This window comes from Kogia breviceps, chromosome 7 (genome assembly GCF_026419965.1).
Source record: "Kogia breviceps isolate mKogBre1 chromosome 7, mKogBre1 haplotype 1, whole genome shotgun sequence".
NCBI classification, from domain to species: domain Eukaryota; kingdom Metazoa; phylum Chordata; class Mammalia; order Artiodactyla; family Physeteridae; genus Kogia; species Kogia breviceps.
This window is the reverse complement of record NC_081316.1, coordinates 80,885,120-80,897,225: the sequence shown is the minus strand read 5'-3', so window position 1 is coordinate 80,897,225 and position 12,106 is coordinate 80,885,120. Positions and strand designations below refer to the sequence as shown.

The window sequence follows — 12,106 nt, the reverse complement described above, 5'->3', positions numbered from 1 at the left end:
ACGGTAGATTGAGGCAGAATGTGGTCAGTACCCAGAGAAGACCAGCCTAGAGTGCTGGGGTGGGGGTTAATCATGAAAGGAGGCCCTTTCACATGAGATGGGCCTTGAAAGACGGACAGGATTTTGGTTGGTAGAGGTGGAGAGTAGAAAGACAGCATTTCTGGAATAAGCACCATTGTGAGCATAGGCTCCTAAAAGTAATAAAGTAGGGATGTACCAGAGTTTGTAGGGGGCACCGGCAGGGTCTAGAGACCAGTGAGGGTAAAGGAAGGCCTTATCCAGCATGGACCATGGTCCTCTCAGGCTGTAACTGTCTAGCATGTGGTAGAGCTGTGAGCTCTAGAGCTGGACGACCTGGATTCACATCCAAGCTGTCTCTTCCTCTTACTAGTCATCTACCTTGGCAAGTTCTTTCACTTATATATGATTGTTTCCTCAGCCATAAAATGGAGATAATAAGCTGATCACTTTAAATGTGTAAATATATGTAGTGTTTAGAATAATGCCTGCCACATAGTAAGCACTTGATAAGAGTTTGCTACTTTAGTTAATAGTAGTATAGTAGTAGTGGTAGTGTCTTAATTATTATTTTGACTAACACTGCTGCTGCTGATTGGTGACCTCAGGAAGTTAGTGAATTTCCTGCAGGTAAGCCTGTCTTTGATGGAGGTGGGGATATTACTTGCCTCTCACCAGTATCTGATGGGTGATGCAGAAGCAGAAGCAGTAGGGCTTTGGAGATTCTTTTTCCACTCCTTTTCATCTAAGAAGCTGGGCCTAGAACATGGGACCCCAAACCAGGGCACTTTGATGTGGAGCTTGCTCTCGTCCCAGGTGGCCACGGCTGCCTAGTGAAGAACAGTTCCCAGTATTTCCCAGCAAGGAAGGGCGAGTGAGCGTGCTGGCCAGGTGCCCAGAATGCCAGCACCATGCCCCCAGAAAAGTGTGCCAAGCTTGATGTCTCTCCCACCGCTGCTGTGGTTGATTATCTCTGAGTAACAAAGAGTCATTTCTAATCCCATTTAGAATCATTGCTCAAGATAATCCTGTTTCGTAGTAATGATATTCCAATTCCAGCATGCACCCGTTTCTAGTTTGGCAGACACATGCCTTGACCTCAGGCCACCCAGACACTGTTCCCTGGAAAGTGGTGTCAGCTCATTTGCCTAAACTGACAGTCTCAGGGTACCCACCCCCTTCTCCAGCACTATATCCCATCCTGGGGTTCTGTGTTCAGTGCTGTCTTCATGGAGAAGATCAGTTGGGATGAAAAGAGCATCCAGTGCTCATCCAGTTCAGCAGCCTGGGGAAGGGTGTTCCATTTCTAGGGACTGTGGTATGGTCCACTCCTGCACCTCCTCTTTAAAGACATCAGACCCACTCTGTGCTTATTTAAATAGGGGTGCCAGCTTGGTGGGTCAGGAATATACAGTAAATATAGTAGGTGTCTCTGGGTTGCAGCAAGGTATTTGGCTGTCTCTCATATCCACATGAATAAAATACGATTTGGCAAATAGTTTGGTCAAACTAATGAATGGTGAATGATCTGGTTCATTGTTGATATATGTATGGATATCAGACTGGGAAGCAGACTGTACTGGTGAGCCACAGGGGTCTGTCCTATTCACTAGTCATATCACTGATTCTAGTGAGACCATTGATAAATTCCAACCAAATGGGCAGATTAAATGAAGCTTAGAGGTAGTTGATATGTTAGGTGAAAGAGTCGGGGATATGAAAAAAGAACTCAGTGGGCTAGAGCAATGGTTAAATCTGTGGTGATAAAAATTAATAGGGACAAGTGTTTCAGTCTACAGTTAAAACCAAAAACCAACTGTAAAATCCAAGGAGACCCAATTTAGCAATACTAGCAAGTAAAGCCCAGGAGCTGACTGAAAACTCAATGTGTGCATCGGCAGTGCAGTGTTTAGGCCTTAGAAGTGAATTGATTCAACGAATATTTACTGGCCCGTACTGGGGCCTATGTGCAAGGGAACAGATGGCCAGGCACAGTCCATACTTTGGGGAGCACAGTCTAGCTGTGTGTGGCAGAGTGGTGAGGAACAAGAGCTCTGGAAAGAGGGCCTGAGTTTAAAACCTAGCTCTACCTTTTAACAGCTGTTTCCTCATCTGCAGAGTAGGAACAATAATAGCATCTGCCTCAGCATAGGGTGGTTGCGAAGATTAACATGCATGTAAGACTGCTTAGTGCAATGCCTAGTGCATAGTACATCTAGGAGATGTACCAGCCCCAACATGCTCTTATGGATCATTTGCCTAGAGAGAGCCTAGTCTAGCCTATACTGTGGAAAGAATCCGTAATAACCAGGGCTTGACCACACTGCCCCATTGGTTTGGCGACTGTGTGTTATGAACCACAGATTGAAAGACATGGAAGTGTATTTAGAACTAGGCTAAGGATATGAAATTGGGATTGTCCTGGAAATCCTGTGATGGGTAATCTCGATTCCTTGGCCCTCTGCTTAACGTGCCATGCCTTCCTTAAGCCTTGCCCAAATTATCTCACCTGGTCTGAGCCCTCTACTGATTTTGACCCTTGTCCCTCTGAATCTGGCTCCCTCTTATCCCAGCTAGCTGTTATGACCATCTGAAAATATCACTGTCCCTGGTACATAGTAAGGGCCCAGCGACTCTGGGATATTATGACAGACTATTGGATGGTCAGATGGGTGAGAACCAGTGTGGTTTAGGGGAATGTGCACTAGGTTTGGCCCCAGACAGACACATGGATTTGAATCATGATTCCTGTGCTTATTTAATGTGTATACTTGGATAACTCATGTTATCTCACTGAGCCTCAGTTTGTTTATTTGTAAAATTGACTAGTACCTCATTGCAAGTGGTTATAAGGATCTGGAATAGTAAATGTAAAGTGCTCAACCCACCGAGGCTGCTTTATTATGATTATTGATCTTTACCTTTTGAGGGAAGTAAACAAAATAACATCCTCATTCAAGGAAACTGGGGCACATTTTCTATACAGGTACCTTGCTTCCTCCTTAAACTTTAGTTTGTTTCCCAAGGAAGCTGGCTTTAAAAAGAAAACTGCACCCCACCCCCCAAAAAAGAAAAGAAAACTGCCTTCCCATCCTGCCCCCCACCAAGCTCATGCCTCCACACCACAGGACCTCTAGATTCAACACAGGCCAGTGCCTTTGGTCGGGCCACCCCGCTTTCCCGACCGCCTGTAGACCAACCAGTAGACTGAATGATCCATAGCTCATTTGACTTTCCAGCAAACCTCCTGACCTGTGACCTCTTTGCTTTCTCCCCTCATCGAGGTGTGCTCTGGGTTGAGAATAGGTCAACTCTTTGTCTTTTCCTTGGGACACAGTGACCCTGTGCTTGGATGTGGGGGGTAGAGGGGAGGAGGAGTCGGAGGAGCTTCTTCTGAAGCTCCACATTGTGTGGGGATGACCTGGAGCTGGGATCACTGCCCTTTCTTGCTTCACCAATTCCAGCTGCTCGCCAGCCGTCTTTGACACGCGCCTCGCCCAGCTTAGGCCTCAGCTCACACCACAGGTTTCCTCCCTCTTTCCTAAACAGTGTGATGACCCAAAGCCCCTCCGGCCACTGAGAGCAGAAAGCCAATTGATGTAACTGTCCTCCTGTGCATTTTGATGCCCCACTGTCCTGAAAGCAGGAGCTCATCAAGGTCCATGTGAGCCAACTTCCTACGTGTGCTCCCACATCTAATCTAATTACAAACCTGATCGGCAAGTTAAAACTTGCCTGGTGGGGGCTTTTGCTCCAAAGGGAGTTCTCTGAGTCCCAGGAACTGCTTCTTAGGGACCACCCTCCTGTTCTTTTCCTCAGCTTTCTTTGGGAACTGCCTGGTGGAGGGCAGGAAGGGGCCTAGTGCTCAGGAGAGGAAGATGGAAATTTTCCACAGCTAAGCTGCCTGCAGCCAGTTCGGACCCTCAGGTGGGGGAAAGCTGGGCAGGGCTGAGACAGTTGCCTTCCACCTTTCTCCCCCATTTCTCACCAAATAAAATAATTATTTCATTTATTCATTCTTCATTTTTTCATACAGTCATTCAGAAAACATCTGTTGACCACTTATTGTGATCCAGGCACCGGGCAAGGAGCTGGGAAAGAAGGTTGAGACATGGCTCTTGCCCCGTGATCTACTGGGAAAGGCAAGTAAAAGTAGACAGGCAATCACGATATAACATGGTGAGGGTCACCTTCCACAGGAGTAGGTACTGGATTCTGTGCAAAGAGGAAGAGTGTGGACCCGGGCTGGGAGTCAGAGAAGCTTCAGTTGAGTTGGTGACTATGTCCCTGAGGAGCCCTGAAGGTGAATGAGCACTAACCAGTTGAACCAGTAGGAGGGGCATATGTGATGGCCTTTGGTGTACTTCGGGGAGTTCATTGTTTTCACTGGGTCCTTAATTCTTCAGCCCCCAAGATCACTAGATCAGCATGGGAATTAGAGTTCTGCAATTGAGAGAATCCCTGAAGGAATAAATTTTTAGAACAGATGGTCAAGTTCAATTAATAAATAATAGTAGGTGGCAGAGAATCAACCCCTTTTTAAAAATCATCTATTCATGTTGCTGCACATGTATCCAGCCTGTTGCTTCTGACTGCTGCATCATGTTTCATAGCATGTGTCTACCACATTTAACTTACCTGTTCCCCTAGTGATGGACACTTGATTGCCTGCAACTCCCCACTGCCACAAAATACGTGGTGAACATCTCCCATGTTGCCCTCTATAGACCTGTGTAAGAATCTCTCTGAGATACATATCCTCAGGAGCAAAGTGCTGGGTCATAGGGCAAGGTAATTTAACATGACAAATATTACAAGATTGGCTTCCAGAATGGCTGCACCAGTCTGTCCCCTGGCAGTGCATGAAGAATCTGAGATCCCCATGTCTTTGCCAACACTGGGCATTTTTCTGCTTTCTCACTTTTTGCCAGTGTGTTAACTTGAAGTTCTATCTCATTTTTAAAAATTAATTAATTAATTTACAGTAAGTCCTTGTTGGTTATCTCTTTTAAATATAGCAGTGTGTACATGTCAATCCCAAATTCCCAATAAAATTCTATCTCATTTTTAAAAAAGTTCCTTTCTCTAATCACACACAAGCTTGAGGATCTCTTCATATACTTAATCATCTGGTTTGTTTGTTTTTTTCCTCTTCTGGGCATTAACTGTTCATATCCTTGCCTTATTTTTCTGTTGGGCTTCCTGATCCTAGCCTTGTTACTAAAACTTGAGTTGAGGCGAAGTGCTTCTACAGACTGTTAGCTACCTGGGAGTCAACACAGGGAAGTGAGAGGCCGTGTAGCAGAGTGATAAGGACATGGGCTTGGTAGCCAGACTGCCCTGGTTTGAATCCCACCTCTGCTCCTTACAGCTGAGTGACCTTGGACAAGTTACGTATCCCTCAGTTTCTGTTTAACCTCCCTCATAGGGTTGTTGTGAAGATTAGATGTTAGTATATATAAAGTATTTAAAATAGTGCCTAGCATGTAGGAGGTATATACAAATGCTAGCTCTTATTATTAGACTGCTATCTTCCTCTTACTTAGCCCTACTGTACCCTTGAGAAAATAGATACTTGTATCAGCAGGCAGTAAAATAAGCAGAAAGAAAACAGCTCTCAGCCTAGGCTCAGAGCTCACCACTCCTACTCATGTGTGTAACTCTTACCAAGGTCTCGGGCTCTGGACCTGCATTCTGCTCCCTACCTAAGGCCAATCTTTAAGACCTGACCATTTCTGATTAGCCAGATTTCCAGGCCTGCAGTGCCCCCCATCCCTGGCCTGGCTAGCTCTGCCCTATTGCTGCTTCTCTGCCAACCTGTCAGCTGAATACTATCCCTCACAACCTTCACCTTCAGTATTCATAAAGCCCAGTCTTTTTGGTGAGTCAGCTCACTTGGGCAGAGATAAGATCAGAGTAGATTCTGATGGACACATAGGAAGGCAAGTACTGCTACCAGAGCCAAGTCACTGAAGGCCAACTCTAAACCCCCATCCTCCTGGGCTGTAGACATTCTCTGACTCTCCAGATCAGTATTGGAAGTAGGGTATCTGGAGATGATCTCTAGCCTTTGAGGTTGATACTGACATTGGTAGGCATATCTTTCCACAGATCACCAGAGGCCAAGTCCTGAGGTGGCTGGGAGAATTGCTGATGTTTGTAAGCCTTTGCCCAGTGAGAACCTCTGGAGTAGTCAGCATAGTTCCTTTGAGTGTGTTATAGAAAAACATAAGTGAGTGGGATGGTGTACTCTGTCCCCTTTAATTCAGCTATTAAGACCATTAAGGCCTAGCCCATACACTTCACTGCCCACTTAGCACCAGCTACTCCAATTTAAGATAGTGATACCTAAACCCAAACCTCCCAAGTGACAGCCAGTATGCCAATCCCAGAACAGAGGGGCGGCTCTAGTTGTCCTTTGGTGGATCACCTCGGATAGCAGTACCTGCCTCCCTTTGTGCCGTCAGATCCTGTAGTCCCCTTGTCAGCCAGGTGGGCCAACTCACCATCTTGCGTACGTCACCTTCTCCCAGATACAGTTCTGAATTGGGGGATTTGTTTCTGCTTCAGCCAAAAATGTCAAAGAGGCAGAAATCTCTTCATTTGCGAAGTCTCCTCACTGCTGCCCCTGGTGTCTGCTTCTTTTGCCTTGTCTTGACCTCTGATACCAGTGTGTTTCTTGGTTTCTGGTTGCTTACTTGTTTTGTGGTCTGCTGTTTCCCTCTGCCTCTAGTTTTTGACATCTGACCTGGCTTTTTACTCTCTGCCTCACATCTCTGCTGCCTGGTCTCTGGCCCTTGGCTCTGTTTTGAATATGAACTTCTTGACACTCCCTGGGCCTGGCCTGCTGCTAAGCCTGTTCTCACCAGCCTTGCCTTAGCTTTCTCTTACCTGGCTAGCCTCCTACCCTGCTTTTGCCCTCCTACATCCCATTGGTCTACAAAGTTCTTTTCATCATCAGAGCTAACCATAGTCATGTAGTTCTTTAGCCTGATCTGGGCTGGCTTCTCCAAAAAGGGCCTGATCCCTGTGGAACTCTGGGTTAGATGCTTTTTAAGTATGAGATAGCTCTTGGGCAAAAAGCTTACTAGCTATCTGGTAAGGTGTTTGGTGCCACTCTTGGCCACTGAGCAGCCACAGTTCCTTTAGTCCTAGGTATACCCCACAGTGGGGCTGCTGCCTTTTGAGTTAATTAAAAGTGAAAGGAATCTTCTCCAGATTGCAGAATGAGTCACTAGCTTGGATGCTCACCCTCTTTGTCCTCCAAGTTTGTGAAGTGAATTGCCCATTCCTTTTGATTGGGTTAGCAGCCCCAGGGCTTAGCCTAGTCACTTTCCTCTCCGCATCCTGCCAAACCACTGTCTGCCCTTTGGGGCGAAGGGCAGCATACTTGGTTGCTTGGACACGTCTTGCAGCCTGCAAATTGGACAGATGGAATCAATACTCAGGAACCTGGAGAGGCCCAGGTAGCACAGTTAGTGACACTAGCTGCCTGGAGGGACAGCTTGCCATGGGAGGGGGTGTGATTGAATGGTGATTGGACACAGCAGCTGAGGATTAACCAAATTATGTCCCTTTGAGTTTAGATCGACAAACCCTTCTCACTTAGATTTTAAAACAAGCCAACTTGTACAGAATATAGAAGAGCTGCCTTTTTTTAAAAAACATCTTTATTGGAGTATAATTGCTTTACAATGGTGTGTTAGTTTCTGCTGTATGTTAAACAGCTATACATATACATATATCCCCATATCCCCTCCCTCTTGTGTCTCCCTCCCATCCTCCCTATCCCACCCCTCTAGGTGGTCACAAAGCACCGAGCTGATATCCCTGTGCTATGCGGCTGCTTCCCGCTAGCTATCTGTTTTACATTTGGTAGTGTATATATGTCCATTCCACTCTCTCACTTCGTCCCAGCTTACCTTTCCCCCTCCCTGTGTCCTCAAGTCCATTCTCTACGTCTGCGTCTTTATTCCTGTCTTGCCCCTAGGTTCTTCAGAACCCTTTTTTTTTTTTTTTTTTTTTTTAGATTCCATATATATGTGTTAGCATATGGTATTTGTTTTTCTCTTTCTGACTTACTTCACTCTGTATGACAGACTCTAGGTCCATCCACCTCACTACAAATAATTCAATTTCGTTCCTTTTTATGGCTGAGTAATATTCCATTGTATATATGTGCCACATCTCCTTTATCCATTCATCTGTCGATGGATAATTAGGTTGCTTGCATGTCCTGGCTATTGTAACTAGTGCTGCAATGAACATTGTGGTACATGACTAGAAGAGCTGCCTTCTTAACACAGGGCTATGCCAACATGAGTCCTGGGGTTGATTAGGTATAGATCTAGAGCCCACTTCAGCCCAGATTCATGTTATTATCACTAAGATTATATGGACACAGAGAAGAGAGTTCATATTTATGGATCTCCTTTGATGTGCCAGGCACTGTGGAGTTTTACATACTTATAACCTACAAGGGAGGCATCATTATCTGTTATTCCAGTAAGAAAATGGAGTCCCAGAGGTATAGTAACTTGTCCAAGGTCACAGTCAGTAAATGATAGAGCTTTGATTTGAACACAGGTCTCCCTATACTTGTTATAAAATGTCATGCTGTCTTCCCAATTTGTGTCTTAGTTCAAACTTCTCTTGACTTTCTCACAGCCCAGCTACAGGGTCAGACATAGTAATGATAACTGATGTTCTTTGAGCACTTATTATATGTCAGGCACTGTACAAGCACATTACATACACTAACAGAGTCATATGAGCTAGATACTCTTTTTTTTTTTTCCTTTAAATTTGGGGGTGCTGCATACCATAACCTTCTTTAGGAGCATCACAGTACTCATTAGCATTTATGTATGTATATATGTATTTATTTATTTGGGCAGGCTGCGTTGGGTCTCCGTTGCTGTGCACGGGCTTTCTCTAGTTGCAGCAAGTGAGAGCTACTCTTCGTTGAGGCACACAGGCTTCTCACTGCAGTGACTTCTCTTGTTGCGGAGCACAGGCTCCAGGCGTACGGGCTTCAGTAGTTGTGGCTTGCGGGCTCCAGAGCACAGGCTCAGTAGTTGTGGTGCACGGGCCCGGTTGCTCCGTGGCATGTGGGATCTTTCTGGACCAGGGCTCAAACCTGTGTCCCCTACACTGGCAGGCGGTTCTCAACCACTGCGCCACCAGGGAAGTCTGAGCTACATACTCTTAATGCCCCTGATAATTATGATTGCAAAATGATTTTCTAATTTCATCATTTGTTCTACATTTATTAGTTGTCATTCTACAGTAGAGAGGAGCTTTCCCTTCTCTCCCATTGACTTATTCACTTATTTTCAATATGGACTCTTGGAATCTTAGTGTACCCAATGGGTGATAATCTATTAATGTCATTATTCATGTTGATGCTCATATTGTCTCTAATTTTAAAGCCAGCGTTCTTAACCTCTGTACCATACTACATCCCTCTCTATCAGATATTTTTCTCACTGCCTGCAGTTAATTTGCCCATCTCTAACAGCCTTTTTGAACCCTCTTAACTTTTAATCTTCTGGCAAGCAGGAAGACTAATGCCAGTCTTAATCCAAATTATGTGTAAACTATGAGCAAATAGTCTCCAAGTGAAAACCTGACAGACTCTGCTGTGAGTTAAATATCTGAGTTTTAGACATGGATTTTAGGTGCTTAGAGACCCTTCTTATTTCTCTTTGGGATCATAATTCATATCCTAGATAAATTACCTGTAAAAGGTAATTCTTAAGATCCTTTTAGGTAAGGGGAATAGACACAGGAGGCTCACTTGACCATGTTAGATCAGATGTAGAAGAACCTCATCTGTGTGGGAGATAGATTCTGGTTCTTTGACTTACCTATGAGGACTGTGTGTTTGTGTGCATGGGAGTTATTGAAATTCATTCATCCATTCAGCAAATAATTGGGCAGGTCCTGTGCCTGTTGAAGGTTATGAAACTCAAACCAGTTGATACAGGGAAAACCAACAATATTGCTGGCTACAGATATTGAAAAACTAACAAAGGAGAGAAACTAAAATTGTAGGTTGGCTTTTTAATATTTATGATAGAGTAATTTTTAAATTTTTATTTATTTATTTATTTTTGACTGGGCCACAAGGCTTCCAGAGTCTTAGTTCCCCAAGCAGGGATTGAACCCAGGCCCTGACAGTGAAAGTGCCAAGTCCTAACCACTGGCCACCAGCAAATTCCCTAGAGTAATTTTTTTAAATGCTTGCCATTTATGCCTTCAAAAACATTAATAGTTTTGAAGGCCAGTGAGCAAAGGATGAACATACTAAGAGAAAAATAGGCAAAAGACATTATGCCTAAAAATAAAAACAAAATTGATAATTGTGATTCATGAAAAAGGAAATACAACTGATTTGCTAAACATTTTTTTTAAGTCCAACCTCACCTCATTATGTGTCCAGATTAACACATAATGAAAAAGCTTTGGTGAAAGGAAGGCACAGCAGTTACTCTCATCCTTCTTCCTTTGATAGTAAAAATAAAAATCGGTACAATCTTTCTGAAAGGTAATTTAGTAACATTTATCAAAAGCCTTAAAAATGCTTATACTTTTGATCTAGAAATTCATCTCTTAGGAGTTTATTCAAAGGAAATAGAGATTGTTGTTGAAATATTAAAAATAATCTAATTGTTTTACCATTGGGGATTAGCTAAATATAGACTAGTCTTTTAGTAGAATACTGTGCAGTCATTAAAAACAATGTGATAGACAGATATTTAAGACATGGAAGGGGTGAGTTATGTGTGTGTTTAGGGAGAGTTTATGTATGATCCCATTTTTGGTAAATAAAAATGTGTATACATTGAAAAAACTGGAAAGATGTTATATATTCTAAAACATTTTTTTCTTTTTGATTAGCCATATCTTCTGAGTTTTTGTTTTTGTTGGTTTGTTTTGGTTTTTTTTTGCAGTACGCAGACCTCTCACTTTTGTGGCCTCTCCTGTTGCGGAGCACAGGCTCCGGACGCGCAGGTTCAGCGGCCATGGCTCACGGGCCCAGCCACTCCACGGCATGTGGGATCCTCCCGGACTGGGGCACGAACCCGTATCCCCCGCATCGGCAGGCGGACTCTCAACCACTGAGCCACCAGGGAAGACCTGAGTTTTTTTTATAGTGAACATGAACCTTTTTTATTAGGGAAAAAAAGGAAAGTATTAGCAGGAACATTACATGATAGAAGGGAAGCTAACATATATGGAGCATTCCTGGGTCAGGCACTGTGCTTGGTGCTATATAAATTCACCTAATTTAACCTCACTGTGGAGGCTCCTGCCTCTTGTCCTACTCCCTCCAGTCCATTCTCACACAGCTATAGGAGTGATTCTTCTAATAGCAAAGATTTGGAAGGAAACACACCAAACTATAAATAGTGGTTACTCTTAGAATTTAGATTAAGGAGATGGCTATAAGGGAAGACTTTCATTTTTCAATTTAATATTTCAATACGATTTGCATTTTTTTTAATGTATATATCTTGAAGTGGGGAGGAAAAGCATGTGTTGCCACGTCACTTCCCTTTTAATCCCTTCAGTGGCTTATCTCATTCCCCACTTTTCTTCCCCTTACACCCTCTACTCCAATTCTACGTTCTTTTTTTTTTTTTTTTTTTTTTAATTTTTTTTTTTTTTTTGGCTGCGTTGGGTCTTCGTTGCTGCACATGGGCTTTCTCTAGTTGCGGCGAGCAGGGACTACTCTTCATTGTGGTGCTCAGGCGTCTTATTGCAGTGGCTTCTCTTGTTGCAGAGCACAGGCTCTAGGTGTGCGGGCTCAGTAGTTGTGGCTCACGGGCTCTAGAGTGCAGGCTCAGTAGTTTTGGCACACAGGCTTAGTTGCTCCGTGGAATGTGGGATCTTCCTGGACCAGGGATGGAACCTGTGTCCCCTGCATCAGCAGGCGGATTCTTAACCACTGCGCCACCAGGGAAATCCCCAATTCTGCTTTCTTCAGGTGAAGCTTCGTGCTCTTTTGCCTCCAAGATTTGTAAATGCATTGGGTCCTCCCACTTCACCAACCCAGGTCTGGCTACTCAGCCTTCCAAGTCTT

General features: G+C 44.1%; 1 protein-coding gene across 1 annotated transcript in view; it reads left to right on the top strand.

Moving 5' to 3' along the window:
* Positions 1–12,106, top strand: part of CLPB (ClpB family mitochondrial disaggregase) — a 146,132-nt gene that overhangs the window by 44,475 nt on the left and 89,551 nt on the right. The gene's annotated exons all lie outside the window — the stretch shown is intronic.